The sequence below is a fragment of the Pongo abelii genome, chromosome 6 (genome assembly GCF_028885655.2).
Source record: "Pongo abelii isolate AG06213 chromosome 6, NHGRI_mPonAbe1-v2.0_pri, whole genome shotgun sequence".
Classification (NCBI taxonomy): Eukaryota; Metazoa; Chordata; class Mammalia; order Primates; family Hominidae; genus Pongo; species Pongo abelii.
In genome coordinates, this window is record NC_071991.2 from 146,667,202 (window position 1) to 146,674,031 (window position 6,830).

The window sequence follows — 6,830 nt, forward strand, 5'->3', positions numbered from 1 at the left end:
ATAGTTTTACCTTTCAAGAATGTCATATAAGTGGAATTATATAGTATGTAACCTTTTGAGACTTATAAAAGTTTACAACATACTTCAACTCAGTATACCTTTGAGATCCATCCACATTGTTATCTGTATCAATGTTATTAAGGAGCACCAGCTGTAGTGGCTCTCACCTGTAGGTCTCCTCAAGGGATCCTGAGGTGGGAGGATCCCTTAAGCCCAAGAGTTCAAGGCCAGCCTGGGCAATATAGCGAGACCCCTGTCTCTAAAAAGAAAAATAAATGCAGGCCAGGCACAGTGGCTCACTCCTGTAATCCCAGCACTTTGGGAGGCTGAGGTGGGCGTATCACTTGAGATCAGGCGTTTCAGACCAGCCTGGCCATCATGACAAAAACCTGTCTCTACTAAAAATACAAAAATTAGCTAGGCGTGGTAATGCCTGCCTGTAGTCCCAGCTGCTTGTGAGGCTGAGGTAGGAGAATCGCTTGAACCCAGGAGGCAGAGGTTGTAGTGAGTGGAGATCACACCACTGCATTCCAGCCTGGGTGACAGAGGGAGACTTTGTCTCAAAAGAAAATAAAAAAATGCATTAGTACTATGGATGTATCACAGTTTGTATAGCCACCATCCATCAAAGGACATTTGGATTGTTCCAGATTTTAGCAATTCTGAAGGGAGCTGCTGTAAACATTCATGTACATGTTTTTTGTTTGTTTGTTTGTTTGTTTTTTTGAGACGGAGTCTCACTCTGTTGCCCAGGCTGGAGTGCAGTGGCGTGATCTTGGCTCACTGCAAGCTCTGCCTCCCAGGTCCACGCCATTCTCCTGCCTCAGCCTCCCGAGTAGCTAGGACTACAGGCGCCCGCCACCACGCCCGGCTAATTTTTTTTTTTTGTATTTTTAGTAGAGACGGGGTTTCACCATGTTAGCCAGGATGGTCTCGATCTCCCGACCTCGTGATCCGCCTGCCTTGGCCTCCCAAAGTGCTGGGATTACAGGCGTGAGCCACCATGCCCGGCCATGTCATGTACACGCTTTTGTGTGAACAGAGGTTTTCATTTGTCTAGGATAAATACCAAGAGTGGGATTGCTGGTCATTAAGTACGTATTTATAAGAAACAAACCATTTTCTAGAATGGCATGATGCTGTTTTGCATTCCCATCAGCAATGTGTGAGAACTCTAGTTGCTCCATATTCTCCATAGTAGCTGGTATTGTCAGATGTTCTAAGGAGTAGAAAGCCTACAGTGGGCTGTGCCTCATGTTTCACCTGTTTAATCCCAGCACTTTAGGAGGCGAAGGCAGCAGAGGACAACTTGAGGCCAGGAGTTCAAGACTAGCCTGGGCAACATAGCAAGACCCTGTTTCTATTTAAAAAAGAAAAGAGAGGCCGGGCATGGTGGCTCATGCCTGTAATCCCAGCCCTTTGGGAGGCTGAGGCGGGTGGATCACGAAATCAGGAGTTCAAGACCAGCCTGGCCAAGATGGTGAAACCCCGTCTCTACTAAAATACAAAAAAAAATTAGCCGGGCACAGTGGCAGGCGTCTGTAATCCCAGCTACTTGGGAGGCTGAGGCAGGAGAATTGCTTGAACTCGGAGGGTGGAGGTTGCAGTGAGCCGAGATCGTGCCACTGCACTCCAGCCTGGGCGACAGAGTGAGACTCCATCTCAAAAAATTTAAAAAAAATTAAAAAATAAAATAAAAGAGAAAGCCTACAGTGCAGAGCACTGACAACCGAACATGTCAAATAGAAACCTTTGAAACACCCCACCCAGCAAAAATCCTAAGTATGAAATAGTCTTTAGTTTTAGGAAGAAGACATAAAATTTTAACTGCAGGCCGGGTGTAGTGGCTCATGCCTGTAATCCCAGCACTTTGGGAGGCTGAGGTGGGCAGATCACCTGAGGTCAGGAGTTCAAGACCAGCCTGGCCAACATGGTGAAACCCCGTCTCTACTAAAAATACAAAAAGTAGCCAGGCATGGTGTGCACACCTGTAGTCCCAGCTGCTCAGGAGGCTGAGGCAGGAGAATCGCTTGAACCCAGGAGGCAGAGGTTGCAATGAGCCAAGATTGCGCCATGCTGCACTCCAACGTGGGTGACACGACACTGATAGCTTGGGTGATGCTGCATTCCAGCTTGGGTGACAGCTGCACAAGACTGTGCCACTGCACTCCAGCTTGGGTGACAACCATCTCAAAAAAAAAAAAAAAGAAAAAAGAAAAAAAAATTTTTGAGTGGTTTTTCTCAAATTCACTGTTTGGAAAGAAAATGGGAGGGGAAGAGTAATGATACAAAATTAGCATGTCAGAATCACCTGTGACAGCTTTGAAATGTACATACATTCTTTTCCCATCTAGTGGGACTGAGAGACATGATTTCAAGAATGTTTGATTTCTCCCTCATGTGACCCAGTCACCAAACCCTGCTTAATCTTCTTTACCTTTTTTTTTATATCCATCCTTTCTTTCCTCAGTACCCAAAACCCAATTCATCGCTCCTTCTGACCATTCAAGAAGAATTTCTAGAATGTCTTGTTTTTCTTCCTTTTAGAAACGGGCTCTTGCTATGTCCTCCAGACTGGCCTCAACCTCCTGAGCTCAAGCGACCCTCTCACCTCAGCCTCTCAAGTAACTGGGTGTGCCACCACGCCTAGCCCTAGAATGTCTTCTATGTCAGGTGTGTGTTAAGTGGAGAAAATGCAAAAACAAGAGCATACAGATGCCCTCCAGGGGTTCAGGCTCTGAGGGGAAGCAGACAGAGTTTCAGAGAGGAGTGTGTTAGAGGAAGGAATTTAGAGGTGCTGGGAGAAGAGACAAGCATATAGCTAAAACATTCCTGGTCTCTGGACTGAATCATGGCATGTGAAGGAGGTGAGGTGAGGGAGGGAAGGCATTCCAGACAGACAAGAGTCATGACAGAATATAATGCACTTGAGAAAGAGACATGCTGTGCGATAAGGCTGAGGCTCACATTGTGAAGGTCAAACTGTAGCGGCAGGTCAGGGTCAGCTCACAGGTTCTTCTAGGTCCCGCCACCTCGCCCAGCTAATTTTTTGTATTTTTAGTAGAGACAGGGTTTCACCGTGTTAGCCAGGATGGTCTCGATCTCCTGACCTCGTGATCCGCCCGCCTCAGCCTCCCAGAGTGCTGGGATTACAGGCGTGAGCCACCATGCCCGGCCTCTTCTAGGTCTTATTAAAGAGTGCATTTATAATAAAATGGGAAACTTCTTTTTTTTTTTTTTGAGACAGAGTCTTGCTCTGTTGCCCAGGCTGGAGTGCAATGGCGTGATCTCAGCTGACTGCAAACTCCGCCTCCCGGGTTGAAGCAATTCTCCTGCCTCAGCCTCCCGAGTAGCTGGGACTACAGGCATGTGCCACCACGCCTGGCTAATTTTTGTATTTTTAGTAGAGACGGGGTTTCACCACATTGGCCAGACTGCTCTTGAACTCCTGACCTCGAGTGATCCGCCCGTCTCGGCCTCCCAAAGTACTGGGATTACAGGCATGAGCCACCGCGCCCAGCCAAAATGGGAAACTTCTAAGTATTTCTTGAAGGGAGTAACGTTAGAATTGCATTTTAGAAGAACCCATCTGGCAGATGGATGATAAATGTGCTGGAGGGAAAAAGCCAGAAGCAAGGAAACCTGTCAAGGAAAACACTATTAAGTAAATAAATAAATAAATAAATAAATAAAGTGAGCTTAAAGTAGTAACAACAGAGATAGCGAGAAAGGATCTTGTTTGGGAAGAATCAGGAGCTAGATGCTAGATTGGTGTAAGAAAATCTAGGTGCATCATCAGATTTATAACTTTGGAGATGAGGTAGATTTAGTATACAGAGGTAGGAAATACAGAAAAGTGTAACAAAGAAGGGTAGAGGCCGGGCACGGTGGCTCATGCCTGTAATCCAAGCACTTTGGGAAGCCGAGGCAGGCGGATCATTTGAGGTCAGGAGTTCGAGACCAGCCTGACGTGGTGAAACCCTGCCTCTACTAAAAATACCAAAAAAAAAAAAAAAAAAAAAAATTAGCTGGGCCTGGTGGCGGGCGCCTGTAGTCTCAGCTATTCGGGAGACCGAGGCAGGAGAATTGCTTGAACCTGGGAGACAAGAGGTTGCAGTGAGCCGATATCGTGCCACTGCATTCCAGCCTGGGTGACAGAGCGAGACTCTGTCTCAAAAAAAAACAAAAACAAAACGGCCGGGCGTGGTGGCTCACGCCTGTAATCCCAGCACTTGGGAGGCCGAGATGGGCAGATCATGAGGTCAGGAGATCGAGACCATCCTGGCTAACATGGTGAAACCCTGTCTCTACTAAAAATACAAAAAAATTAGCCAGGCGTGGTGGTGGGTGCCTGTAGTCCTAGCTACTCGGGAGGCTGAGGCAGGAGAATGGCGTGAATTTGGGAAGCAGAGCTTGCAGTGAGCCGAGATCGTACCACTGCACTCCAGCCTGGGCGACAGAGCGAGACTCTGTCTCAAAAAACAACAACAACAACAAAGAGGGGTAGAGTGAGGGTTGATACAGGTGACAAGTCTTACTTGGGGCATTTTGTGTTTGAGATGTTCATGGCACAAGTTGAAAATATGGATTTATAGATTTGAAAGTCATTAGCATATATGTGGTAACAGAAGAGATGGCTGTACCAGATGCAGCTAGGGACCGCCAAATAGTCATGCACACAAACAGCCATAGCTTGCTGCTGGTTTTGGAGGTGGTGTGTTTCTCCCTCATTCTTGGTGTTCCTCTCCACTGAGGGGGAGCTCTGTGAGCACAGCACTTGCAGCCTTTGCCTCCTCACCCACTTTGCTCAGGTCCGTGCGCACGCTGGGCTCTCCTGTGTTAGTTTTATGACTAATAAAGGTGTCATGTTGATCTTACAGTCACACTGGGGGTTAGGGATTCAACCTGTGAATTTGGAAAGGGGAGGGGACATGATTCCGTTCATAACATGGGGTTACATCTTACTGAACGGCTACTCTTTTTTTTTGAGACAGGATCTTGCTCTGTCACCCAGGCTAGAGTGCAGTGGCATGATCTCCGCTCACTGTGACCTCCGTCTCCTGGGTTCAAGTGATTCTCCCATTTTAGCATCTCGAGTAGCTGGGGCTGTGGGTGCATGCAACCACGCCCGGATAATTTTTGTATTTGTAGTAGAGACAGGGTTTCACCATGTTGGCCAGGCTGGTCTCGACCTCCTGCCCTCAAGTGAACCACCCATCTCGGCCTCCCAAAGTGTTGGGATTACAGGAGTGAGCCACTGTGCCAAGCCCTGAATGCCTACTCTTGACTAGACACTATGTATTTCACATTCATAATCTCGTTCATCCTCACATTATAGAGTCCATTATTAACTTGGCCTTTATTTCCGGAATCTGAGTACTGGTTATGAAACAATTTATACTCCCTTACTTAGGTGACCAGATTTGGGGGCAAAGACAGCTTAGATAGAAACTTCTACTTGGCTCCTGATAAGCATGAGCATCTGGAAAGTTCCAGGTAATGCTTACCACGGTTCCTTTCTCCTTTCTTGTTTGTTTGTTTGTTTTTCTTTGAGACGCAGTTTCACTCTTGCTGCCCTGGCTGGAGTGCAATGGCGTGATCTCGGCTCACTGCAACCTCCACCTCCTGAGTTCAAGCAATTCTCCTGCCTCAGCCTCCCAAGTAGCTGAGATTACAGGCGCCTGCCACCACGTCCAGCTAATTTTTTGTATTTTTAATAGAGACAGGGTTTTACCATGTTGGCCAGGCTGGTCTCAAACTCCTGACCTCAGGTGATCCACCTGCCTTGACCTCCCAAAGTGCTGGGATTACAGGCACGAGCCGCCGCGCCCTGCTCTTTCTCCTTTTTTTTGAGACAGAGTCTCCCTCTGTCGCCAGGCTAGAGTGCAGTGGCACGATCTCAGCTCACTGCAACCCCTGCCTCCTGAGTTCAAGTGATTCTCTTGCCTCAGCCTCCTGAGTAACTGGTACTACAGGCGCGTGCCACCATGCCCAGCTAATTTTTGTATTTTTAGTAGAGACAGGGTTTCACCATATTGGCCAGGATAGGCTCCGTCTCTTGACCTCGTGATCCATCTGCCTCAGCCTCCCAAAGTGCTGGGATTACAGGCATGAACCACGGTGCCTAGTCTCTCCTTTCTTAAAGCTACCCCTCCTCCTTGTTCTCAGCTCCTCCCCATTCTCTACCTGCACTTGGTCACTTTCTTCTCCTAATTCCTGCCTCGGTTTGACCTCAGAAGCACTCCTTATTGCTGTTTCTGTGCCAGTCCCCCATGTATGGACTGTAGGCCACTCCATGTACTGCAATCCATCACCTAGCTCATACTAGAGAATGTCTGTGTTACCAGTATAACTGAAAAACAGCATTTTTTTTTGTAGATGTGGCTGATTTTCATAAAGGTACCCTCCCCTCACCATTATATTAAATGGAGAAAGTAAAACTTACAGAGCTCTAGTGTCTTGCCCAAGGCCAGAGCCAGGGTCTGTTATATTTTGTGGGTCTTACTCTAAGCCCTGTGCTTTTTGGACTATGTCATGGAACTGCCCCTTCTCTTCTGTCTTCTACTCAGCCCTGTGGTTTTGCTTCAGCCACTCAGGGTAATATCTCTCACTGACGTATATAATCCTTTAACTTCTTCTTCGACCCCTTTCTGCAGCATGTAGTACTGTGGGGTACTCATTATTATTATTATTATTATTATTATTATTTTCATTTGTTTAGAGATGGGGTCTCACTCTGTCACCCAGGCTGGAGTGCAGTGGTGTTAACATGGCTCACTGCAGCTTTAACCGCCTGGGCTCAAGCAATCCTCCCACCTCAGCCTCTAAAC